A 14575-nucleotide genomic window follows, 5' to 3' on the forward strand; every position below is an offset into this window, starting at 1 on the left:
GGTTTATTTGGTTATACAAAGTTACTGTCTTAAGGCCATAAAGCATCCAAAGTAACACATCAGCAATTGGGTACCTTCACTGGAGGATGGCCAATGGCGTCCAGAAAACCTCTGTTAGCTGGGAAGGCATGTGGCTGGCACCTGCTCCAGGGTTCTGGTTTCAAAATGTCTTTCTCCCAGGATGTTCCTCTCTAGGCTGCAGTTCCTCAAAAATGTCACTCTTAGTTGCTCTTGGGGCATTTTTCCTCTCTTGGCTTCTCCGGAGCAAAAGTCTGCTTTCAATGGCCACCTTCAAACTGTCTGTAGATACTCTCAGCTCCTGCGCATTCTTCAGTGTCCCTCTTGGCTGTAGCTCCTCTTCAAAATGTTGCTCTCAGCTGCACTGAGTCCTTTCTGTTTGCCAGCTCATTTATATGGCCCCAGTGATTTAATTTAGACCCACCCTGACTGGGCAGGCCAACACCTCCATGGAAATTATCCAATCAGAGTCATCACCCACAGTTGGGTGGGGTGCATCTCCATGGAAACACTCAAAGAATTGCAATCTAATCAACACTGATAACATCTGCCCACACAAGATTACACCGAAGATAATGGTATTTGGGGGACATAATACAAACTGGCACACTCACTTACTAATTTTTTGTTTGTGTTGTTAAGTTGCAGCATATATTTATGTATTCTGGATATTAAACCTTTATCAGACATGTGGTTTCCAAACATTTTCTTTGATTGTGTAGATTATCATTTTACTTTCATGATTAAGTACTTTGAGGAACAAAAGTTTTCAATTTTGATGAGGGCTCATTTATCTATTTTTTCTTTTGTTGTTTGTGCTTTGGGTTTAAAGTCTAAGGAACTGTTACCTAACACAAGTTCCTGAAGATGCTTCCCTACATTTTCTTCTGTGAGTTTTATAGTTCTACCTTTTACATTAAGGTCTTTCATACATTTTGAGTTGACTACTGTATATGGTGTGAGGAAGGAGTCCTCCTCATTTTTGCAAATGGAAATCCAGTATTCCCAGCACCATTTGTTCAAGAGACTATTCTTTCCCAATTGAGTGGTCTTTGCCACCTTGTTAAAAATCAGTTGGACATAAATGGGAGTGTTAATTTCTGAGCTCTAAATTCTATTTCATTCATTTATATGACTGTCCTTGTGCCAGAACCATGCTATTTTTTCAAATCTGAATTAAATAGTTCATATTCCAAAACATGCAAAACATCTGTACCAATTAAATACAACAAAGTTTAAAAGGATATAAATTACCATCTTTTTAAAAATAAAGACTATAGTAAAATATTAGTCAGCTCACTATATACAAAAATCATGATCAGCAGCTTTTCATTAAAGTCTCCAATATTTTACTTATTTACTGATTCTAAGAACATAAAGAAAAAAGGTACAGCATGTTGTATACATTCTCTCCCTTGCTCTAACAAGACTTTTACAGCTGTATATGCAGACCAATTGTACAGAAATCTACAGAAAATAGACACAAATACTTTTGTAAAAGTTTTCCACACACATAATCCTTCAACATCTCCATAAGTGGGAAAATTTTAGGAATGAGGTTGTGGATACCAGGGTCATCTGTATTTGATCATCTCCTATAGCCATGGTGAAAAGAGCACCCATGAACTTTATAGCTCAATCCATCTCTTCAGCTTTATTCAGAATTAATTAAAATAACAACAGCAGAACCACACCATAACAAAACCTACCAACCCAAAACAAAATACAAAAAACAAAAGCCAATTACCCCCCACCCCTGCCAACTCTTGGTAGGTCCTTGTATTTTCTTATAGTAACACTGCTCTCTGCATTCCACCTGCCTGGCTGGGCTGAACCAAGGCTGAGTCCAGCCACTGTCAACAGTAATAGACAATGTCAAGTCAGTAGGTGGTGGGCCAGGTATAAGATTAAAAGACAGAGCTGTGAGATTTTTCAGTGCACTTAGGAAACAGAGGACAGAGAAGGCAGCATGTGTGACTGGATAGCCAAGGGAAATACGGCACCAAACTTGCAGTCAAACATATGTGTACAGCAAAAATATTCAGTCTGCTATAATTTCTTTGCTTATAAACAACAGCTTTCTTTAGCCTTTTCTGCAAAGAGGGATTTGCAACCTCATTCTTATGCAATAATATATTTTTCCTTTACTCATGTTTAAGAAATTGCCCAAGTTGCTCTGTAACAAAGTCCACTACCTTAAGATTTTCTACAAATCACCTTTATCTGCATTTTAGTGTGCAGCATTCTCTGTCTCCAAACTATTGATGTACATTTCATATGTACAATATATATCATTTATATAAAAATATTAGGGTATTAACTCTAGATTCTACAGTAAAAACTGATTAAAATTGTACAAGAATAAAGTTTGTTGTTTGGATCTGTAGAGATTTCAACACAGTGGGATGTGTAGTGAATGCAAACAGAAATACAGCCACTTAATCTGGGATTTTGATTTTCTTACTTTCTGGAAAAAGCAGAAGCTGCTGATTCAACCCAAGTGACAAAGTGCCGCTTTTCCAGCTCAGGAAAGAGGTGGCCCAAGAAGCATAATTCTCGCTTCTTGGAGCCCGAACTGGTTTAAGGTCAGGCAGGGCCACAGCATGTCTTAAAAATGGGGGCTGGTGGTTTCTCAAGGCCACCAGGAGGAACAAAGATGTGACCATGTGGCCTGAAACAGAAGTGCTTGCAGCCTTTCACCTGGCAGTCAGGCTACCCTGGTCACTCTCTGACGCTGAACACAGCTGGCAAGTGTCCTTTGGCACAACTGAGACATTCTGTCAGTTTTACCTGGTAGGTTCCTCCTATTCAAATACTTTCCTGCAGAAGAATCTGTCAAACCATCAAAATCTTTCTCTTCTGACACAGCTATGAACTCCATGAAAGAATTGTCCTCAAGGATGTTTGTGGTGTGTTCTATGGTCACTTCCCTGGGGGGGAATTCCTTGACCAGTTGGCTATTTTTGCTGGGGCAGACGTCTAGTTCTGAATGGGAGCCAGTCCTACACAGTATTTTAGAGTTTTTCTTAGGAATGCTTTGGGATGATGGGCTCCCTTTGGCTAAGGCACTGTTTTCCTTGAGAGGCACCCTGATGACATTACCCTTTACCAAGCCTCTTTCTAGTTCTGTCAATTCTGTGTTTGAGGACTGTCTGAAATCATGCACAAGTGATGGTCCAGAATGTTCACTGGTTTCTGCATCCTTCATCTGAATGGCCAGCCTGTCTGAGCTGTCACTATAAGGGACTGTCATGTCAGACAGGGTGGCATTGGAGGCACTGTGGGAAAAGTAGCCACTGGTAATCTGCTGGTGATAGGGCTCTGAGACACTTCTTTCTCCAAGACCCATGAGTTAGTCAAATCTACTTTAGATGAAAACCACTCCCTGTTCTCCAAGCTGGCATTGTAAACACAAAAGTCTGCAAGCTCCACAGGTACTTATTAGCTTCCTCTTAATAGCTTCCAGCTCATTTTCTTCATCCTCCAAGTCAATATTCTTCTCATGTTTTCTATTGTGTTCTACTGGCATGCAGCTGCCATTGCTTCCTGAGGTTACAGTGCAGCCAGGGTTATGTGCCTGAGATGGAGGCATGCTCTCCTAGGTTAGAAGAGGTCTTGTTTCAAGAGCTATCCTTTTCTTATGCTCCCCTTTTACAGGCATAAGGAATTTGAAAAACTTTGGTGGCTGAGGAGAGAATGCTTTAAAAGGACTGACTGTTGAGGCATGAGGATTCTCTAATGTGCAACTGTCTTTACTCCTTCAAGGTGAATCCCTGGATGGAGTTCCACAACATGCTACATCTTGGTAACTGGAGCTGTGAGAAGACGTGTGTAACTGGTTCTCTGACCAAACTTTATCATATTTGTCAAATCCAGAAAGATCTACTCAACTGGAAGAGATGTTATGAATGTTTGGTGTACTGAGGCTTCTCAACAGATGCCGAGCTTTGGTGGAAAATGCTTCTTTGACAGTGATAGCCTGCTGCAGATGTTCAAAGCTCAGGATGTTCTCCAGCTGCAGCACACCATGCATGTACTTTTCAGTGTACATATCCCAGCCCCATGTGCCTTCATTTTTGCTCCTCGCTGCAATGAGAGCCAGCATTTCCCGGTCCTCTATCTCCTCTGTTGCTTTTGGTATATTGGATACTATTTCATAGGTTACACCACAGGAGTAAGGCACATTTTTCAATCATGTTCTCCTTTTCAAACTCTGGGTGAAACTCTGCTGCTTATAAATATTGACCACAATCCATTTTCACAGTACTAATTCTGCAGCAGCCAGATGGCTGAGTTGGACTATGTTCTTCACAATTAGGTAAATCCTTTCATTCTGTAGTGTGACCCTATTCAAGTGAATGGAATCATGAACTGAGAGTCCCAAGAGGCTGTGGCTGGAACCTCCTCATCACTGTGCTTTATCATAGGCATGTAGAAAAATGGGCTCCCATGCTCCTTGTCCAAGATGGAGTTCATGCCCATTGCCTGGGGGCTGACAAGCTGCTCTTTAGCACTGAGGTCATCCACATTCAAATCAAGGAAGATAAGTGGTATGTGGGTTTCCATTCTAGAAGGCTGTATGCAGTTGGCAGGAGCCTCTGGGATCCTGCTGCCTGGGGCTGGGACCAGCACAGCATTCCTTTCTCCAGTCAGACAAACCTTCTGTTCTATGAACACGGCTTCACACTCCACATCATCTTCCATTTTCTCTTTTTTATCATTGACTTTTTAAATCTGTACATCTAAGTATTCTCAAATTTAATGAGTGCATCAGACCATTTCTCTCTTATACAGTTTAAATCTGCTTCCTGGCAACTGTCCAGCCCTCTCTGGAGCTTGGTGGACCTGGTTGTTATACATCCAATGGATACAGACAAAATGGCTCAACCATGAGGGACAATGTCTCTGAATGCTGCACAGGCTTCACTGTTACTTGCACCGTATGGGAATCACCCTGTCTTAGTTGAAATATGCCTCCTGTGTTAACATCTTTGACCTGATGAAGTTCCACTGCAGCATATTCCCCCAACTCATTCAATTCTAATATGGAGATCCACATTTCTATTCTGCAAGTTACTTCATTCCACCTGTCATGCAACATTCTTGTTTTAGCATGAAGAGAATTGATTCCCCAGTTGGAGCTACCATTTCCTGCACACCAGTGGCACCACACTTCAGTTGTCAGTACTCTATCTGAAATGATCTCCAAAAATTCTTCTGTTACATTTACCACATAGTACTTACAGTGAGAGAAAGTGTCTGTGTAAGGGCATACTTGGACAGTGGGAAAGTCACCTTTGGGTTCACCACTGGAGTGGCCACCATAGACTCACACAGGTCCCAGAATGTGTATTGATAGAAGAAAAAATTTGAGAGGTTTAAGGGCAGCCCTATTGCCTCTTAATTTTTTCTCAGCATGTCAGTTTTTTGACTCAGTGAATCATCTCCCTGCTGCTGTCTATGATGTTGTTCTGGTTTGCTAACGCTGCTGTTATGCAAAATACCAGAAATAGATTGACTTTTATAAAGGGGGTTTATTTGAGGAGGTTTTTGATAGCTGTTTCAATCTCTTTACTTGTAATTGGTTTGTTGAGGTCTTCTATTTCTCCTAGAGTCAGTATAGGTTATTCATGTGTTTCTAGGAATTATCCATTTCATCTAAAGTTTCTAATTTGTTGGCATAGTATCCTCTTATGATCACTTTTATTTCTGTGGGGTCAGTGATAATGTTCTCCCTCTCTTTTCTGATTTTATTAATTTTCATGTTCTCTCTTTTGCCTTCAGCTGTCTAGCTAAGGGTTTGTCAATTGTATTGATCTTCTCAAAGAAAAAACTTTTGACTTTGTTAATTCTCTCTATTGTTTTTTCTTCTCCATTTCACTTATTTCTGCTCTTTGTTACTTCTGTCCTTCTGCTTACTTAGGGATTGGTTTGCTCTTCTTTTTCTAGTTCCTACAGGTGCTCAGTTAGGTCTTTGATTTTAGCTCTTTCTTCTTTTTTAATGTAGGGCTATAAGTTTCTCTCTCAGCACTGCCATCACTCATTTCACAATTTTTTTCTCTAAAAAGAGTACATTGTGCCAATTTATCATAGAATATAGTTTAAAAATATGTTGAGGTTAGCTTCTCCAGTTTAAAATCACTTAACTAGAAATAATTTAATCAGTGATACAATGGTCTCTCTGTCTCACCTGCTTCACCTCCCACTGAGTACTTTAGACAGGATTTTTAGAACGTCCAATTTCTTTTTATGAGCTACCAAAGATTTTAATGCAAACATATTTGTTTCTTAAAGCAAGCCATCTTCCAAACTTCTAAAACATGCATTGCTACTTGGCATTAGATAATTCAAATTTTCTTATGGTATTGTAAGATTTTCTTATGGTATTGTAAGGCTAAAATATAAAACCTATTTACCAGACATATTCATTTCAACTATAAAAAAAATTATAAATGCTAACCTACTGTAGCAATTCCATCAGGAATTATTGGGGAAAGGCTCTACATCACTCTCATATCACCAAACAATTACTATCCCTTTCACATGCTTTGAACTCAAGTCTTGTTAAATATTTTAACAGCATTTTCACAACATACAGTTCAGAGTTAGGTTAATACATCTTACACTATTCTTCACGGTCACATTTTTCACCCTAGTGTACAACAGTTATGAATATATGCTATCATCTGTATTTGCAAGTTTATTTTGGTGTTTTAGTGGGGGTAAAAATTAACTACCTCAACTGACAGTTCCCAAGAAAGGAATTTGGCTATGATTCATGTATAGAAAACACCATATAAAAGAAACAAATATAACCTCTGTCCAACCCAAAACACCTAAACATTTCTTACCCACGAAATATTGTTAGTGAAATGGTATTCTCTGAATTTTGTAACCTAAACTCTACACAGGAATTTCAGATTAACTTCTTTTACAAAGCAGAAGTTACGTGTTGCACCAGATAAGATGCCAAGTGGATTTAATCCAGGTAAAAAATGTGTGCTCTTGAAGAGTGTCCTGTATTTGTAAGGGTGATACATTTTTCAAATGCTTTCCTAGCTTCCCAAGAGATGGAAAACAGCAATGGAGTGACTGTATAGGACCAAAGGTTGGTTTTGTTTTTTTTTTTTTAGGGCGGGACAATAGCAAAAGATTTAATAGTTGTTTACTGGTATACCTTAGAGATATTGTGGGTTCAGTTCCAAACCACTGTAATAAAAATATATCACAATAAAGTGAGTCACAAGAATTTTTTCATTTCCCAGTGCATATAAAAGTTATGATTATACAATATTGTGGTCTATTAATTATGCAATAGCCTTATGTCTAAAAAAAGCAATGTATATACCTTAATTTAAAAATCTTATTGCTAAAAAATGCTAACCACAAAGGTTGGTATTGAAGACCAGTACTAATGCACAAACATTAGGACATGAGAGAAACAAATGAAAGTGAAGCACTACAATTCTTGCTCTTGCATTTATTGTTTTGCATGGTGCCTCTTCCACCAGTAGAGATTCTACACTATTGGCTGATTAGAAACAGAAAACTCTCCCCTGACCCTATCAGTCTGCCATTGGCAAAAAAGAGAACAACCTGCCAAAAAAGAACAAAACATGCCAGAAAAGAACAAGTATAAAACAATATCTTAATTAGTTTTCTCAAGATGTTTCCAAATGCCCCTGTGAAATCATCACAAACTGAACAATTAGCCCATGACATTCCTGGGTGCCATGAACACTGACTGATGTGCAGCACTAGAACAGGGAGACTAAGCCTTGAATGTCTTCTGAGCAACATTATGCCACAATGACCACAGCTGCCACTCCCCAAGTTGGGAGCAACCACTTCCACAGTAAAAGGCCCTTCTCTGTGAGTGTGATTTGGGATACCCCTTTGTTCAGGTGCCAGTTCAGCTTAAATGGATGGGTGTGGAGTCTGGCCTTCCAGTCTAGATAATTTTTGGTTTGGGCCTCTTCATTCTTTCCATTTCATTGTCCTCTTCATTGTTGATCACTCTCACAGAGGTGGACTATCACTCGGCATGGAGTCCATCACTGCATGTAATTCATACTTTTCTCTTGGCCCTAGCTTGGAGATACTATAAAAGGTCACATTTAATGACTGGAGTAGTACCTTCCACTTGTTTGCAAACAATAGGCAGAGAGGCAGGAGGAGAGAAAAAAATTGCTGTATTTGGTGGAGCTAAGTGTGAACTACCTATGTGTAAAGTCTGAGCAAATAAAGACACCCTAAAAAAGAAAAACGAAGTGGGAGGACTTACACTCCCAGATTTTGAAGCTTATTATAAAGCCACAGTTGTCAAAACAGCATAGTACTGGCACAAAGATAGACATATAGATCAATGGAATCGAATTGAGAATTCGGAGATAGACCCTCAGATCTATGGCCGACTGATCTTTCATAAGGCCCCCAAAGTCACTGAACTGAGTCATAATGGTCTTTTCAACAAATGGGGCTGGGAGAGTTGGATATCCATATCCAAAAGAATGAAAGAGGACCCCTACCTCACCCCCTACACAAAAATTAACTCAAAATGGACCAAAGATCTCAATATAAAAGAAAGTACCATAAAACTCCTAGAAGATAATGTAGGGAAACATCTTCAAGACCTTGTATTAGGCGGACACTTCCTAGCCTTTACACTCAAAGCATAAGCAACAAAAGAAAAAATGGATAAATGGGAACTCTTCAAGCTTAGAAGTTTCAGTACCTCAAAGGAATTTCTCAAAAAGGTAAAGAGGCAGCCAACTCAATGGGAAAATTTTTTGGAAACCATGTATCTGACAAAAGACTGATATCTTGCATATATAAAGAAATCCTACAACTCAATGAAAATAGTACAGACAGCCCAATTATAAAATGGGCAAAAGTTATCAAAAGACAGTTCTCTGAAGAGGAAATACAAATGGCCAAGAAACACATGAAGAAATGTTCAGCTTCACTAGCTATTAGAGAGATGCAAATTAAGACCACAATGAGATACCATCTCACACCGATTAGAATGGCTGCCATTAAACAAACAGGAAACTACAAATGCTGGAGGGGATGTGGAGAAATTGGAAGTCTTATTCATTGTTGGTGGGACTGTATAATGGTTCAGCCACTCTGGAAGTCAGTCTGGCAGTTCATTTGAAAACTAGATGTAGAGTTACCATTCAATCCAGCGATTGCACTTCTTGGTATATACCCAGAAGATCGGAAAGCAGTGTCACGAACAGATATCTGCACACCAATGTTCATAGCAGCATTATTCACAATTGCCAAGAGATGGAAAGAACCCAAATGTCCTTCAACAGATGAGTGGATAAATAAAATGTGGTATATACACACGATGGAATACTACGCGGCAGTAAGAAGGAACGATGTCAAGAAACATATGACAACATGGATGAAACCTGAAGACATAATGCTGAGCGAAATAAGCCAGACACAAAAAGAGAACTATTATATGCTACCACTAATGTGAACTTTGAAAAAGGTAAAACAAATGGTTTATAATGTAGAATGTAGGGAAACTAGCAATAGAGAGCAATTAAGGAAGGGGGATCAATAATCCAAGAAGAACAAATAAGCTATTTAATGTTCTGGGAATGCCCAGGAATGACTATGGTCTGTTAATTTCTGATGGGTATAGTAGGAACAAGTTCACAGAAATGTTGCTATATTAGGTAACCTTCTTGGGGTAGAGTAGGAACATGTTGGAAGTAAAGTAATTATCTTGGGTTAGTTGTCTTTTCCTTACTCCCTTGTTATGGTCTCTTTGAAATGTTCTTTTATTATATGTTTTTTTAAATTATTTTTTTATTTTTCATACAGTTGATTTAAAAAAAAGTTAAAAAAAAAAACAAGGAAAAAAATATTTAGAGCCCCCTTGAGGAGCCTGTGGAGAATGCAAGGGTATTGGCCTACCCCACCTCGATGGTTGCTAACATGACCACAGACATAGGGGACTGGTAGTTTGATGGGTTGAGCCCTCTACCACAGGATTTACCCTTGGGAAGACTGTTGCTGCAAAGGAGAGGCTAGGCCTCCCTATAATTGTGCCTAAGAGCCTCCTCCCAAATGCCTCTTTGTTGCTCAGATGTGGCCCTCTCTCTCTAGCTAAGCCAACTTGAAAGGTGAAATCACTGCCCTCCCCCCTATGTGGGATCAGACACCCAGGGGAGTGAATCTCCCTGGCAACGTAGAATATGACTCCCAGGAAGGAATGTAGACCCAGCATCATGGGATGGAGAACATCTTCTTGACCAAAAGGGGGATGTGAAAGGAAATGAAATAAGCTTCAGTGGCAGAGAGATTCCGAAAGGAGCCAAGAGGTCACTCTGGCGGGCACTTTTATGCACAATTTAGACAACCCTTTTTAGGTTCTAAAGAATTGGGGTAGCTGGTGGTAGATACTTGAAACTATCAAACTACAACCCAGAACCCATGAATCCCAAAGACAATTGTATAAAAATGTAGCTTATGAGGGGTGACAATGGGATTGGGAAAGCCGTAAGGACCACACTCCCCTTTGTCTAGTTTATGGATGGATGAGTAGAAAAATAGGGGAAGGAAACAAACAGACAAACAGACAAAGGTACCCAGTGTTCTTTTTTACCTCAATTGCTCTTTCTCACTTTATTATTCTTGTTATTTTTGTGTGTGTGCTAATGAAGGTGTCAGGGATTGATTTGGGTGATGAATGTACAACTATGTAATGGTACTGTGAACAATCAAATGTACGAATTGTTTTGTATGACTGCATGGTATGTGAATATATCTCAATAAAATGAAGATTTAAAAAAAAAATTCTGAACAAAGTAAAACTCCTTTCTAAGAAGTTCAGTCTTGTGCAGCTGGAGCTTGGCATCTGCTACAGATAAAGGGTTGCTGAAGTTGATTCTGATTCTCTTGAATCTCTTAAAATACTGAAAAGTTATACCCTTGTCATATGTCCTAAAGAATGATTAAACCTTAGCCTGGTATAGGGTGTTCATGAACATGCATGGGTTCAGGTGGCAGGCAATGGTAGTACTGGGCAGTTCCTGCAGGTCCATCTCCTCCATCTTGCAGTCAATGAAGGTCCAGTCACTGTGGCCTTGTTTCCCTTGGCCACCCCTGGGGAATGGCAGGAAAGTCTGCAGCATCACTTGGGCCACCTCGGTGCCCAGGCTGCCTCAACTGCCACCCTGAGCTGCCCAGCCATGCCAACCTGCATCCCTTTGCACTATGACCAGAGCCCTTTGCAGGGTGCATGGAAACAATGTGCTTTCCCATCAACACCACATCCATGAATGCTATACTTGCATCCCGTAAGTTCTGATATATTATGTTCTTGTTATCATTTATGTCATGATGTCTACTGATTTCTCTCACAATTTCTTCTTTGATCCAATGATTGTTTAAGATAGTGTTGTTTAAGGTCTGTATATTTGTGAATTTTCCAGTTCTCTGCCTGCTATTGATTTCCAGCTTCATTCCATTATGGTGAGAGAATGCGCACTGAATAATCTCAATCTTTTAAAATTTATTGAGAATTGTCTTGTGACCCAACATATGGTCTATCTTGGAGAATGATCCATGCACACTTGAAAAGGATGTATATCTTTTTGTTTTGGGGTGCAATGTTCTGTACATGTCTGTTAGGTCTAGTTCATTTATCATAGTATTCAAGTTCTATGTTTCCTTATTGAGGTTCTGTCTAGATGTTCTCTATATTGATAAGAATGGTGTATTTAAGTCTTCAACTATTATTGTAGAGATGTCTATTTGTCCCTTCAGTTGTGCCAGTGTTTGCCTCATGTATAAAGGGCACACTGGTTAAGTGTGTAAATATGTGAGTGCTATTTCTACTATATGATGTACCTGTGAACAGTTGATTATACACCATGGATGGTCCTTCATTGTCCCATGACACCTTTTTTTCCAGCTAATTTAATTGCTTTTTTCATAATTTTTTATGACAGCTAAACTTTATTAAACATTTTTAAATGTTGGGCAAGATTTTAAGCATCTTGTGTTTATTATCTTACTCAACATAGGGACTCCATTTGGCTTCTCTTTTTTAAAATTCAGCTTTATTGAGATATACTCACATAACATACAACAATCCATGGTGTACAATCAACAGTTCACAGGTGCATCATATAGTTGTGCATTCATCACAATCAATTTTTGAACATTTTCATTACTCCAAAAAGAATGAAAATAAGAGTAAAAAGTTAAAGCAAAAATGATCACCCAAATCATTCCATTCTCTCCCATCCTGCCCTAATTTTCATTTAGCTTTTGTCCCCAGTTTTCTACTCATCCTTCCATACCCTGGGTAAAGGGAATGTGAGCCACAAGACTTTCACAATCCCACCGTCACACCATATAAGCTACATTGTTATACAATCATCTTCAAGAATCAAGGCTACTGGGTTGCAGTTCAACAGTTTCAGGTATTTCCTTCAGGTATTTCCTTCTAACTATTCCAATACACTAAAACCTAAAAAGGGATGTCTATATAGCTCATAATAATGCTCTCCAGAGCGACCTCTCGACTCCATTTAAGATCTCTCAGCCACTGAAACTTCATTTTGTTTCATTGCTCTTCCCCCTTTTGGTCAAGAAAATTTTCTCAATCCCATGATGTTGGATCCAGATTCATCCCTAGGAGTTATGTCCTGCATTGCCAGGGAGGTTTACACCCCTGAGAGTCATGTCTATATAGTGGTGAGGGCACTGAGGTCACCTGCCAAGTTGGCTTAGCTAGAGAGAGAGGGCCACATCTGAGCAACAAAGAAGTTCTCTGGGGGAGATTCTTAGGCACAATTATAAGTAGGCTTAGCCTCTCCCTTGCAGTAACAAGCTTCTTTTTTTTTTTTTTAATCATCATTTTATTGAGATATATTCACATACCACGCAGTCATACAAAACAAATTGTACTTTCGATTGTTTACAGTACCATTACATAGTTGTACATTCATCACCTAAATCAATCCCTGACACCTTCATGAGCACACACACAAAAATAACAAGAATAATAATTAGAGTGAAAAAGAGCAATTGAAGTAAAAAAGAACACTGGGTACCTTTGTCTGTTTGTTTCCTTCCCCTACTTTTCTACACATCCATCCATAAACTAGACAAAGTGGAGTTTGGTCCTTATGGCATTCCCAATCCCATTGTCACCCCTCATAAGCTACATTTTTATACAACTGTCTTCGAGATTCATGGGTTCTGGGTTGTAGTTTAATAGTTTCAGGTATCCACCACCAGCTACCCCAATTCTTTAGAACCTAAAAAAGGTTGTCTAAAGTATGCGTAAGAGTGCCCACCAGAGTGATCTCTCAGCTCGTTTTGGAATCTCTCTGCCACTGAAGCTTATTTCATTTCCTTTCACATCCCCCTTTTGGTCAAGAAGATGTTCTCCGTCCCACGATGCCGGGTCTACATTCCTCCCCTGGAGTCATATTCCACGTTGCCTGGGAGATTCACTCCCCTGGGTGTCTGATCCCACGTAGGGGGCAGGGCAGTGATTTCACCTTTCAAGTTGGCTTAGCTAGAGAGACAGGGCCACGTCTGAGCAACAAAGAGGCATTCGGGAGGAGGCTCTTAGGCACATCCATAGGGAGGCCTAGCCTCTCCTTTGCAGCAACTGTCTTCCCAAGGGTAAAACTTATGGTAGAGGGCTCAACCCATCAAACCACCAGTCCCCTATGTCTGTGGTCATGTTAGCAACCATGGAGGTGGGGTAGGCGAATACCCCTGCATTCTCCACAGGCTCCTCAAGGGGGCACTACATTTTTTTTCCTTGATTTTCTTTTTTTTTTTAACTTTCCCTTCTTTTTTAAATCAACTGTATGAAAAAAAAAGTTAAAAAGAAAACAAACATACAATAAAAGAACATTTCAAAGAGACCATAACAAGAGAGTAAGAAAAAGACAACTAACCTAAGATAACTGCTTAACTTCCAACATGTTCCTACTTTACCCCAAGAAAGTTACATAATATAGCAACATTTCAGTGAACTTGTTCCTACTACATCCATCAGAAATTAACAGACCATCGTCATTTCTGGGCATCCCCAGAACGTTAAATAGCTTATCTGTTCTTCTTGGATTATTGTTCCCCCTTCCTTAATTGCTCTCTACTGCTAGTTCCCCTACATTCTACATTATAAACCATTTGTTTTACATTTTTCAAAGTTCACATTAGTGGTAGCATATAATATTTCTCTTTTTGTGCTTGGCTTATTTCGCTCAGCATTATGTCTTCAAGGTTCATCCATGTTGTCATATGTTTCACCAGATTGTTCCTTCTTACTGCCGCGTAGTATTCCATCGTGTGTATATACCACATTTTATTTATCCACTCATCTGTTGAAGGACATTTGGGTTGTTTCCATCTCTTGGCAATTGTGAATAATGCTGCTATGAACATTGGCGTGCAGATATCTGTTCGTGTCACTGCTTTCCGATCTTCCGGGTATATACCGAGAAGTGCAATCGCTGGATCGAATGGTAGCTCTATATCTAGTTTTCTAAGGAACTGCCAGACTGACTTC

General features: G+C 39.5%; 2 pseudogenes; both read right to left on the reverse strand.

Annotated features, from left to right (window-relative positions):
- Window positions 1-2725: 2725 nt before the first annotated feature.
- LOC119525158 lies at window positions 2726-6447 on the reverse strand (annotated as a pseudogene).
- A 1483-nt stretch (window positions 6448-7930) lies between these two features.
- LOC119525181 lies at window positions 7931-11242 on the reverse strand (annotated as a pseudogene).
- Window positions 11243-14575: the final 3333 nt, after the last annotated feature.

The sequence above is a fragment of the Choloepus didactylus genome, assembly GCF_015220235.1.
Source record: "Choloepus didactylus isolate mChoDid1 chromosome 24 unlocalized genomic scaffold, mChoDid1.pri SUPER_24_unloc2, whole genome shotgun sequence".
Taxonomy (NCBI): Eukaryota; Metazoa; Chordata; class Mammalia; order Pilosa; family Megalonychidae; genus Choloepus; species Choloepus didactylus.